This window comes from Zootermopsis nevadensis, unplaced genomic scaffold, assembly GCF_977971745.1.
Source record: "Zootermopsis nevadensis isolate Lab colony 2312 unplaced genomic scaffold, Znev_1.0 Znev_ptg000008l, whole genome shotgun sequence".
NCBI lineage: Eukaryota > Metazoa > Arthropoda > Insecta > Blattodea > Termopsidae > Zootermopsis > Zootermopsis nevadensis.
The window spans coordinates 5713779-5727299 of NW_028259140.1; the positions used below are offsets into that span (position 1 = coordinate 5713779).

General features: G+C 33.9%; 1 protein-coding gene across 8 annotated transcripts in view; it reads left to right on the forward strand.

Moving 5' to 3' along the window:
* Positions 1–13521, forward strand: part of LOC110833876 (uncharacterized) — a 332060-nt gene that overhangs the window by 187406 nt on the left and 131133 nt on the right. For all 8 annotated transcript variants that reach the window (XR_015534109.1, XR_015534106.1, XR_015534108.1 and 5 more), the window contains one exon: positions 7680–7737. The gene's annotated coding sequence lies outside the window, so the exon portion shown is untranslated. The remainder of the gene's footprint in view (positions 1–7679; positions 7738–13521) is intronic.

A 13521-nucleotide genomic window follows, 5' to 3' on the forward strand; every position in this document is an offset into this window, starting at 1 on the left:
ATTGAAATTTCTTATCGTAATGGATCTTATAAAAATTAGCACGCTTTCAAGGTAAAATTTATAATGTCAAATAGGAGTTTTCAGTTCACCATGATATCTATCTTGCTTTCATTTGCTATCTTCAGGCACATAATTTGTGAGTAGTTTTCTTCAGGCACGTGAAGTTTTTCTACAGTTTTCGTCGTTAATCGTGCCTGTAAATTACTATATCTAAGAAATTATGTTTTAAAATAAACAAACATGGCCTCAAGGTTTCATATTACTCGAATAATAGTAGATTGGAGTCCTGTTAAATGTGTGGAAGTACGAGGTGCGATCGGAAAGTTTCAAGACTGCGCCTATAAAAACCCGTACACTTATCTCAGGTATTAAATTTATCCATCACCCTCGAAGTAGTTCCCCTGGGAGTGAACACAACGATCCCAGCGCCGCTGCCAAGCCTGGAAGCATCCCTGGAAATCTTTCTTTGTCAGCCTGTCAAGCACCATCTGCGATTCTGCCTGATTCTCTTCTATCGGCTCAAATCTCCTTCCCTTTAGCTGAATTTCCATCTTTGGGAAGAGGAAGAAGTCACACGGAGCTAAATCCGGCGATCCGGCAAGATCTTTGAGCTCCTGACAAACGAGAAGTCGATTCTGCTTCTGGTCCTCAGACAGGAGCCTTGGCACAAACTTGGCTGCGATGCGTCACATGTGGAGTTCTTCCTTTAGAATCAGCTGACAGGTCCCATAGCCTATCCTAACAATGTCGCACAAGTCGTTGATGGTACGACGTCGATCTTCGTGAATGGCCTGCCGAATCTTCGTAACATTTTCGGGCGTTGTGCTCGAAGATGGTCGTCCAGAACGCTCGTCATCATCGACAGATGTTCGGCCATTTTTAAAACGTGAATGCCACACAAAAGTTTGTGCACGACCCATTGCGGACTCCCCAAATACTTGCTTTAGCATTTCATAGGTTTCCGTAGTCGTTTTGGCGAGTCTTTGGCAAAATTTGATGCACACGCCATTCCGAAATCGCATCAGGGTCGGTGTAATGCACTACCAAAACGCCCGTAACTAAGAAACAAATGCTAATTCGATGATGCCGGCTGGCACACTGATTCACTATGAATGTAGGCCCAACCCCTTAGCGGCAGAAGCTCGTACTACATCCGGTTCGCCCTCTATTGACACAGTCTTGAAACTTTCCGATCGCACCTCGTATGTCTGCGTTTTCCTACGCTGTCGCCCTGTGTCGGCCGATTCCTTGTCTGAGGAATCCTATCAAATGTCTAAAAGAGAAATAACAGTTGTAGAAGTTAATTTTGAATTTTAACAGGCCAGCAAAGTGGGTGGTAACAGGTAATAAGTGAAAGACAATAACTTTTAAATTGTTTCATTAAAGGTTGTTCTGTTTGAAATTTTTCTTTAGCGTTCATTGTTCTTGTTCAGAAACGTCTCTGAAACAAAATTATTTTTGGGCTGACAAACGTTTAATGAATAGGTGGAAGAATAGTTTGACCATGTTGGTGCCCTCAGTCGTACTTATCAATTTCAATTCGGTCCGGGTTCTCGGGTGGCTCGTGATATTTGAATTGTGCATAAATGACGATATTTTAGGAAAGATTTGTGACTTGTTTTAAGGTGCCGTTTTTAGCATTCTTCCAGGGGAAGTTCGAATACTCTGGGCCTCCAAGACAGGACACCCAAAAATTTCATTTTCTCTGTATTTCTGATACTCATAACAGAGGGAGGAAGTGATAATGGAAAAGTAAATTAAAATAAGTTGATATATTAAAAATAATTAGTTTTGCCTTTAAGATAGGTGACGACTGGACAAATTCGAATATATATCTCAATTTTTTTTAAAAAAAGTGTGAAATATTTACAAATTCGTGCATTAACAGTGCATTTAAAATTATAAAACAGTTGTCATTTTTCTGAATTTATAAGGGACAGTCAGTATTTACATAACATTAATATTCCTATTTTACATAGCCGTGCATATCATAGCCTCAACGACTGGTCCCAATGGTCTACTCTAGGAGTCTCCAAAAGTTCTGGCAAATGGGCCACTTGGTCAACACATTCTATACGCCGAACTGTCAATACGGATTTTCTAATACAGGCGCCCAATTTACAAATCTAGTCTATTTTAGTATTAAAGAGGGTTTTAAAAAGTTAAATTTCCCTGTCAGTATCCACAACATGGGCTATGTTTTAGAGGAGTTGGTGTATTCTGCCACTATTAAAATCTCCTTTAATTTTTATAGAATTAAATTCCGTTTATAATACAGTTAATCTGTAATTCCATCCCAAACGTTTTCTTCTATTTTTTTTGTACATGTTAGTTATTCATACAGATGAGAATATTTTCTGTTCTTACACGACCATAATTTCTATTACGTTCCTGAGATAAAATTATTATCATTATTATTATTATCCAAATGCTGTATCTGTAAATAGCCTTCTGGCTGTTGATACAGCACTCTAATAATAAAAATTGAATTGAATTATTATTATTTTTATAAATAAATGAATTGGATTGAATTATTATTGGCGCCAAACAAGGAAGAAAGCGGAAATAATGTATCAAATCTATGTTAGTCGTACATCAAAATATATTTTAGTACGTTGTGTAATTATTATTACATTTTATTATTTCGTATAAAGAAGTTGCTATACACAGAGATGTATAAATTTAACCTGTTATGAAAAACATTCCTAGATTTTGATTTACTTTAAACTTCAAATAGTACAAACGGGAGCAACTGATTGTTTCTTTACTTGTATATATTTGTAACTACATGGAAAAAGATTTATCAAAACATTTTGTCAATAAGATAAGGACGTTATAATTGTGGTGGGCTTGGAAAGGTATTTAACAACGTTGCATTTCCTCAAAACCTGATTTTTCAAACCAGTATTCGTAGCTGATGTAATTTTTCACGGTCATAAGGATCACTTTGAAAGAACAGCTGTATACAGGCGAGGTGACCTTCAGGCACTAACTTACTGATCTCTTTCTCTCCTCAGCCTTTGAGCAATCTTTATAAATGTAAATTTATACTAATATTATGATGTATTCTGAGAAACAATTACGTAGTTTAACGCAAAGAAAATAGAAAGCAAAGCACGACCTTAATGCTGACTGTTATTTAAAAAACAGAACGTATATTTGGGCTGCTTTTATTATACTAACATTACGTTATTACAATTAATAATAAAAGTAACGCTAGGAACATTAATTAGAAGCATTAGGGCAAGGCAAAGCTCCATCTCATCAGCACGAGTTCTTGTATTTTCCCGCTCGCCGCATCGCATACTGCTTTTTTTTTTAGTACGTGATCAAACACGGTACCGCGCTGTCTGTAGTTCCGTAGCTAAGGCTGTACGGTTCACCTGTCCATTTTTATTTTGAAGGGGTGTGGCTTATGATTGTTTTTTCTCGTCTTTTTTTCGGTGGAGGCGTCAGAAAGGTACAGCGTCACATGGCGGAATGCGTCTGTGCGCAGGTTGGAATACCAGGATGGCCTGCCTGTTCGAGCTAAGGTAGATGCCGCTAGAGGATAGGAGGTCCCGACTGACGTAAAGTAGCCGGGAGGGGGGGGGGGTATTCTCTGTAGATAGCGCGGGCTTTTTCTCTCTTTCCATACAAACACATGATGCTACTAGGTTGCCTCCTGCCAACTGTAGCCCGTCCATAAATTATGCCACACGTAATATTTGTGTAACGGGGATTTGGATATTAATTGCTTCTTTCTAACCCTTACAACTAACCCTTATCCTCTTCCGGTGAAAGATTCATCTTTTTTAAACGAATATTTTAGTTTGAATCAGCTTAAAACTATGGAGGGAGCATAATACTGAAAATGTTTGACCGTTTTCTTTGGTTCTTTCTCTATTTATCTACACTTGATGGAAGATTTATAATGACTCGAACTATTGGTACGCAGAGTCTAGAAAAATGCTTGCTTATTTTTAAAATGGCACTATTAAATTGTTACAGGCAGAGTTATTGGTCTAGCGGTTAGAACGCTGGCCTTGTAATCCTGGGGTCTCGGGTTCGATTCCCGGCGGTGCCCGAATTTATAACTTGTGTTGGGCAAGGCCGTGGTCTAGGCAACACGGAGTTTTCCTCCGGGGGCTTCCCCGGTTTCTCCGTGGCATCCCATTCACACACAGAAGAAGGCAATGGCAAACCACTTCTGGATCATCTGCCAAGAACGTATATGAACAGGTCCCAGTCCGAGAAAAGGATGGAAGGATCCTGTTCATATGGACCTGTCGTCAGACAGAACACTAGATAAATAAAAATACTACTGGGATACTAGGAACGACCCGTTCTTCAAGTACCTCAACACTGCATATACTATATAAAGTATATATATATATATATAAGACTGAAATTTCTCCTCGTAGGGAACACACAGGCTTGTTCAAAGTATGTATAGATAAAAATATAGAGCTTAAATAAATATTCATGTTATAAAATATAGAACATGCTTGTTGAATTTGATCTTCTGGGTTGTAACGTCTTGTGGAATTGTGAAGGTAGATGTCAACGTTTCCGATTAACATGCTGTCTTCATTGAAATCGTCATCATTGTAATATCCTAAAATGTCATTCAGCTATTTTTATTTACATGTATTTGGGTTTCAACAACATATACTTTGCTTTGTAATTAATATTGATATAACCTATAAGATAACAGGTTCAAACAGCAAACATAGCATCTTAAGGGTTGGATCATTCTGATTTCTTGATATCCAATGCTGATATCTAAATAATGTCTTCATATTCGCATATCAAAAAATAAAAAAAATATTTTTCTCCATTAACACAAGATGATGAAATAATTACGCATCTATTATTAAATTCAATCTCCTAATCCTTACCAAAGTAACCGAAGGTAATGTGATGTCTTAAAAATATTAAATTATCTCACGTTCGATCAATGGATACTACAAGACTTGCCAATGTATATAGTCTTCTCTTAATCACTGATTATATTTACTAGTGACTATCAGTTTCAATAAATGTAGCATTAATTTTATTTTTATTTTATGTCGGATCTAGTTAATAAAATAAATTTGGTTTTTACCATCTTTTAACCACTAGCCTGTGGACCAAATATAATGTATATTATTATCAGACAGTAATAAAACGTTACTTAATGGATATCAAAATGTTTGGCACAGGGCCTACATAGAATCAAAACATTGTCATTTCGAATTTTTTACGAAATATTTTAATATAATGAATAACTTAACATCGTGTACATTTCTTATATTTTAGAACTGTATTAAATTGGAATATGAAGTAGTTAAATACTTAATTTTTGTTCTGTAATAGTTGGATACAGTTTTAAAACATTTATACCCTTAAATATAACCTGTAAAATCTTTTCTAAATTAGTAAATTAATAAAAGCCTTTCATATTATATTTCCAAAGAAACAGCAGTTTTCTGTGTTATAATCATAATAATGTTTGAGAGAAGACAATTTACCGTGTTTTTGAAATTTAATATACCAGTATTTTCTTCACATTTATAATTTGCAAAAACTGGAAATTTTCTTAATACATAACCTTACAGTTTTATACGCAAAATATTCGGAAATCAAAAGAAGATAAGGGCCTTTTCTTAAAGCAGGATTAATTACCAGTATCATATTATAATGTCATGTCATGTTATGAATTGTTTATAGTTAAAAATTGAATCAAACATATCAGAATTTCTCGTGACATTAACATAATATTTTACATTAGAACTAAAATGTACCAATTAAGAGGTACGTTTTGAACGTTTTAACTTGTCCTTTTCTATTAGCTGATTAAAATATGTGATTATGTTGTTTTTGTTTTCTTCACGATTCCCTTGTTTTTTTTATTTTTAAACTTTGTACCTTCTTAATTGAAGTCATATCCCTCCCATTTTTAAGTATCAAAAAATTGGTTCATGTGGCCTTCAAGATATCTTTTGGTATATATTCACCACATGTTTTGAAATGACAGAGACCATCGGACAGAAAAGTTGTTAGTAATCCCTTGAATGTGTATGTACAAATTTTCTACGTCACAGATAATAAGCAAAGGTTTCAGATAATGTGTACAGAGATGATTTTTTTCTGAGATGTTACACCGTGCAGTTAGGTAAATATTTCCGATTTATTAGAGGAGCTTACTGCCTCCATTATCAAGGTGATCTCTGCCTTATAGTAATCTCCTCTGAAACGTCGGTCAGTATCTACCAGACTAAGCTGTACAATATCCCATCTTGATATCCGGCTTATGTGGATTGGTTTTCGTACCAATTTACCATTAAACTACGATGTCTAAACTCGGTTTTATGTTCGTGAAATTAGCACTGCACAGATAATCTAAAATCAAATATCTTGTGTGCTTTATTATATACTTATTGTAATTGATAATTAGGAAGAAAGTAATGCAGAACTCTTCAGTATCGGCACTACCCCACCCCTTCCTCTACTAAATGATACAGAATAATAATTTTACAGCACAACCTGCAGATAAAAGTTGTTGAAACAAAGCAGAGTAGCCTGTAGACTTAAATCCGTTTTTACTCGATATTCCTTAGAAACGACAATGTATAAACATTAATGGCGGTGGTCCATCAATCGAATGTAATGGAAGTAACTAAATATTTATTTAACAAGCTAATGAAATAGAATAGCGTGGTAAACTTGCAGAGTTACATTGTGTTCTGAATCCACAGGTAGTCTTCATTTAATTATGGTAGGGGGTAGAGATGAAATTCCGTTCTTATAAACCTCGAAGCAGATAAAACATAGCTATTTTCTAGTGTAGTGAATTATAAAAAAAATCACGTTATTTTAAGATCGTGGTTAAACGATACAATTTTTTTAACTAAGTGGGGAAAAGTTAAAGAAGCTGAAAGAAATCGCGTGATGAATAACTGCATGATTTTTATTCATCAACTAGTATTATTAGGGTACCTAAGCAATGGCTAAGCATGTAGAACGCATTATAGAGGAGAGAAATATGTATATGAAGTTTTGTCGGAACACATTATTTCCCCATTCGTACTATATGCCCTGCCCAACCCGTCATCTGGATCAGAATAGGGACAATTGGCTTTTGACACAGTAATGAACCTTCTAGTTCCATAAATGCACGTAAATTATTGACTAGTTTACAGACTATCAGCTTCTCATAAAGGTTTATGCTCAATGCAGTTAGTTAGGCCTAATGACGTTGGTCCAAACTGGAAGAAATCGTTACAGAATTACGAATAAGTAGTTGGCAACAAACATCATTTTAAGCGAATTACAAATTTAGTTCATCACGTGATAATTCGGGATGAATTAATTTTCACACCTGCTAAGTTTCCTCGTACAGATGGCACTATGTGTATACACAATTTATCTCTACATATGCCTTTCTTGATGCAATGAAATGTATAAAACAACTAAATAAATATTTTGACTGTATCTACTCCGTACATTTATCGCGTTCATATTTAACCTCTGTCTGGTTCAGCCATTACCACGTCCGCTAATTGAATATCAATGGCGATCTATATATACATAACTGTTTGTTGCACAGTAGCAATACGTAATCATACCAGAGACTGGCTACCCAATGACAAGTTGTGTATTATACCTGAGTTGGTACAAATCACGATCTGCTAATGTACAATGTATTCGTGTTGTAGGTGAATACGTACTGTTCTGCATACGTAAGGAAGTACACAGCTGGTCTACCGTCGGTCGGTAAGTAGTTATTCTTATCTTTCTGCATAAATTGTGTTAACACACTGCATATTGTAGAAATTTAAGATTTTATGAGTTCCTTTGCAGTTCTAGTATTTTTGCGAAGTTATTTATCTGAGTTGTAATTTCATGCGATTTTATTGGTAAACTCCGATGTTTCGGAGGTCACAGTGTCTACAACTTCAGGGCTAAACGTTTGTATCTACCTATAAGTCCACACAGCGTTGAAACTCAGAACATCAACATTGACATATTGCCTTGTTATGAACTCCAAATGTCATCTAGCGTGTCTTGACTATTACACTTTTATTGAAGACGTTTTAAATAAACATTTTATTATTTTACGTGTCACAAAATTATAAATGTGTTAATTTAGCAATTTTACAACTCTTAATATCTTGTTCCTTTGTGTGTACGATAATTATTTACACAAGTATTGAGCGTCTAAGCTTGAACAGTTATAGCACAGAATTGAATATATTATTTTAGCTTAACATAGTGGTTCGTCTTTACCACTTTTCATAAACCACTAACAAAACACTGAGTTGTGGCTTCATATTCCACTTGTAAATATATTCAGAGTAGAAATATGTTTTATTTTATAACAACGTATCTCTGATCTACACTGTGATAAAGTATAATCAATCAAATGCTAAAAATTATTTGCACTAACTAAATTACTTGGTTAATTTATTTAGAATTTAGACATACGCGCATTAGTATTAATACTTTAGGTGGTTTCAATGACTGCCCCTGATTTTGAAGGTAGTGCTTTTTCCAGGTTTGTTTTACTGCTAGTAATTCAATTTATCCTTGAGAGCCGTTTTTCCACCACTAAAATCTTATCACCACTAGTGTGCTCTGTTGAGACCACCAATCATAGTATTGCTGCCTGGATCGTCAGTTGAACGACGTCTCACACCCGGTTGTTCCTTATCTTGTAAGAGCCAGCACGTTTTCTTGTTCATACGCAAGATTTCCAAAAGTACAAGTGAAGTTTTGCCTATTCAGAAAATGACAATTTTGAAATAATAGTTGGCCACATTTATCATCATAAAAATTCCTTTGCTTACACTACAATTTAAATACGTATGTTTCGAAATAAAATTTCTTTGATAAAACTAAATTTTTTAAAATGATAGTATTAATTATGTACTTTATGTTTCGAAGACGTTTATCTAATTTTAGTTTAAATAAATTTATTTAAATTAGAGATTGTTGTTTTCTATTAGATTGTATGTAAACATTTATTAATTGTGCAGACCGTTAGATTTAATGCTGTTTAGTTAGCCTAAATAATGGGAACAAATTGATTATTAGCGTATTAAACTTAGCGCTAATGAAACGTATATTTATTAAGGAGTTAATTAAGCATGCGGCTTCTGTGATTAGGGCAAATTACTGATTTTCTAAAATAAAATACAGTGGTACTAATTAAGGTAGAGACAAATTCTAGAAAGAATCCTAGCATGTCAGATGTATATTCATATTTAATATTTTAATCGTAATTATAAACTCCAGTTGCATGAATCAATATGATATATTGTATAAATATAATAAATTATTCTTTCTCTGCACAGGAAGAAACATTAGCTTCCAGCCTTAGAGTGTCTATCTTGTAGTTAATGGAAACTGTTTAACAGTACGTTGACCTATCGACGCGTATTTAAAAGTGTTTAACAATAATTGTATGAGTAACGCAAAATATTTCTAGTGTCAAGCATTTATTTATTTTACTGTAACAGGAATGGCATAAAACAAAATATACTATTGCATATTTCACTGACGAAAGAGGAGATGTCAATGTACTTCAGTCTTCTCCCACATCTTAACCACAATTTTTAATTGTAATGGTTAAATTCGAAAATATAGAGAACAATCTTGAAGCAGAGAACGTCAGCTTCCCAAACTAAAAGTCAGAATTAAGACTCTAGAATTTTTAATAAATTTCCAGAAAAGTGCAAAATGTTATAGTTTATAATAAATAAATGAAAAAATGCACAGTGAATCAGTGGAAGGACTGGCCAATTCAATGACGTGAAATAGCTGAAGCTTGTGAAAAGAAATGTCTTCGACGTTTCAAACAGCAGCATCGATATCCTCACCGCCGCGAGAACTTCATATCTCACAAAAAATAACATGCCTGGTACATGTACGCTAAAACTGTGTGAATCCTTCTGCAACATTTTTGAGATGTGACATATATAATCGCACCTGCTACTTACAGAGTTTTATTATTTTATTTTATTTTATTTATCGTATTATTTATTTTATTTATTTTTTAACCAAGAAGCTTCTGTCTAAACACGAAAGATATTAGCACAGACGTTGAAATAACGAGAGCAAATATTTGACAATAAAAATGTAATATAGCAACAAAATAATTCTCCTGTCCACTGACGGCTAAGGCACATGTTTACACTATAAGAAAATGTTGTATATATGTGTGTCAAGTATCTTAGCGTTTCACATGGTTACAAAATGAATCCGAGATAAAATTTATATGCTAAATTTTTTCAGAAGTCTTTTAAATGTCGACTATATAACATTCATAAAAATTCAAAATGCTTACCTGTAAGTCAACTTTTAGATCTTAGGCAAAGACAGCTTTATTCAGTCTGATGTTGGTAACAGGTGTCCAAAGACGGAATTCCTGAAAGAGTAAAATATTTTCAGTCACATTTTGGTGAATTAAATATGAAGTACCACATTTAACAATTTTTCAGTAGAATTTCTCTTCCACTGATGTTTTATTCGCATTGTTTTAATTTTTACGTAGTATGAAATTGGTAATTGGTGTGATATATTTAGGTGAAAAATACGTTTGTCGAAAAGAATATAATTTGAAGCGAAAATTAATCTATTTATGAATGAGCATATGCTTATTTGAAAATAAATAGAAAATCTTATTCAAATTCCTGACTAATTATGGTCAATTAGGTAAGAAATTACTGTGACAGACAGGCCTTTTAAATTAATTACACATTTTAACTTAGAGCAAATAATTGTTAACATTATAGACACTGACATGTTAGGTTCTTACGTCTGTGTTGATATGTACTTGGGTCTTATAGGTTTTAACGCCAGGTGGATATTTATGTAGATACTAACATATGCTTCTTTTCCTCCGAAAAGTCGGCACAACCTTACAAGTTGATACGTCGTTACAATCCAGAAGACCAATATCAAAATATTTATTCTTCGGTGTGTTCTACAGCTTGGGGTTTATCTCTTCATGTCATTTATTCCTACTGGAAAATAAAACTTTAAATTGATGCCCTACGAATTTACATTACTAAAAAGTGACTCCGATTAAATACAATACAATAAACATTGGGGAAACGTTGTTTTATAGTCTCGTATATTTCTGTAAAGAATTTCCTTAATAATAGTTACAGCCTTTTAAAATTAATTTGTAATATATATAAAGTAAAGTAAAGTTTGTCCCACTATACGCCATGTAGGCGTTTGGGGTGAGTGGAGGTATAGCTCCTCTCTTCCTTGACCTCGGCACTATATGGGGGTGAGTGGTCAGCATCACGCCCCGGCCGGCTTTACCCCCGGGAAAGGACCCCGGTACCCATTGTAGAGGAGGCTGGGTGGGCCCCAGAGCCGGTCTGGACGCAGAGGCTAGTTGTAATATATATATAAGAAAGTATTGTTAACTGTGTTTCGTGAGTAATATGTCTGTCACAAATAAGAGTGACAGAAAGTAAGAGTAGAAATAAAAGTTGAAGGCATTTGTGATTCCTTTGCAGAGATAAGTGGAGGGTGTCTTGTACGCAAAATTAAATTAATAAAACATTCTTATATTATTTACGTATTCTAGCTGGAGTGTTTTCTAGTTTGTGACTTGTAATTGTCACTCCAAAACGAACAACTTTCTTTTTAATGCAGCTCTTCTGTCATTATTATTCGAGATACAGAAATAATCTTCAATGGTAATAGAAGCCAGGGTATCGATATATTGTCCTGGACTTCGTTTCTGCAATGTCTTCTTCGAAGCAAACTATTTGGTATAGGCTGCATTCTTCCATCGTGCTTAGTTCTCTAACTTCATACGTCGATCGGAAGACCACCCATACTGACTGAGGTTTTTAGTATTTTCCTCAGTCCCTCCAGGTATATTATGGGACAGTGTCGTAAGGAAGACTATCTTCCGAAACTATATAGTTTTTTTTAATGACATCGTCCTTTAATAAACCCTAAACAAATCAGAATACAACGTAATTGGATAAAGTAGAAATTCGTTTTTTGCTACGCTGAGAATTATCAAATCTGTCCTACACAATAATGTGAGCATACAAAAAAATATTTTCTCTAGGCATTGTTCAAAATCGGCTTAATATTTTTTCTACATGTTTTCTTATTCTATGTCGATGTCTTACTCATATCTGCTGAACACACTTGCCAATACAGTAGTACACATTTAAACATCGTTTCAGCTATAACGTAAATAATATAATAATAATAATAATAATAATTATTGAATGTTACCTCTACGTATTGCAATGTGATGGAACTTGTCACAAGAATCATAGGTAATCATTTAGTCCTTGTAGAAAATATTATATATAAACAGGTGCCTAGTTTAACAACATGACCACGTGAACCATCTTTCAGTTTGTTATGCATTTTATATAATTTTGTAACTTCTTACTTAATTTGTAATGGGTGTCAGATTGTCTCCTTCATACACCATAAATTAAATTATTTGACTGTTCCCATTCGAAATTAAAATTTAATACAGTTTAGACGGTGTATTGGTCTGTCGGTCTCCTCAGAATGCAGGGCCAACACAGAATAACTCATACTTAACGTCCGTGCGCGAACAGGATTCGAACCGACGATTACAATTTTCGAGCAGTTCAAATTGAAACGTTGTGTTATTAACACACATTTTTGTAATAAAACTTGATGAATTCCAGTTGAAGGGAAATCATACCTACAAAACTTTTAAGATGTTTCTTCGTCTGTTAAATGTTTCTTGCGTCTAGAGTATCGCTAACCGGCAGAATTATTAACACAGAAACGATAATCAGGAATATTTTTCCGAGGAGCGGAATGCAGTTTGTGATACATATTAGACTGTTACCCAATTCTACATCCAAATGCGCTTCACTTTTCCCACTTCTACTGTAGTTTTTTATTTATTTATTTATATCTTCCTTTCTTTCTTATATACTTGTATTTCTAAGGAATTAAATTTATAGAATAATAACCCAGTGGTAACTATACATATGTACCATCGACAGCAACACCAAGTAACACTGCATTTTATATTTACGAGTTTCGTATGATTCTCGCTGTAAACAGCGATTATTTTCTTTAAAAACATTAACTAGTTAATCCTTGTAATGGTTAGGTATTTTGATTTCTTCTGGGTGCGGACTGAGTTCTTATATATTATTTATACAAGCTTCGACGTCGAATATTTATGGAACAGTTTTACTCTGTATTTATAACTATAAGACGAGATGATAAAGTTGCGTCATATTGTGATAAATATATATTTGTTTAAATCTTGTCAGTCAAATCACAATAAAATTCCTATTAAATATTAAAATATTACTAAAATTAACATTTAAATATTTAAAATGATGTTCTCTATCGAAATGTTCGATTTACATTAGATCATCACTTTTTACACAGTGTTAATTTTAGTAATATTTTAATATTTAATAGGAATTTTATTGTGATTTGACTGACAAGTTTTAAACAAAAAAAACTATAAGACGTTCTGTTATAGAAAACTTTAACTGTTGGCCTACGAAAAAATAAGTT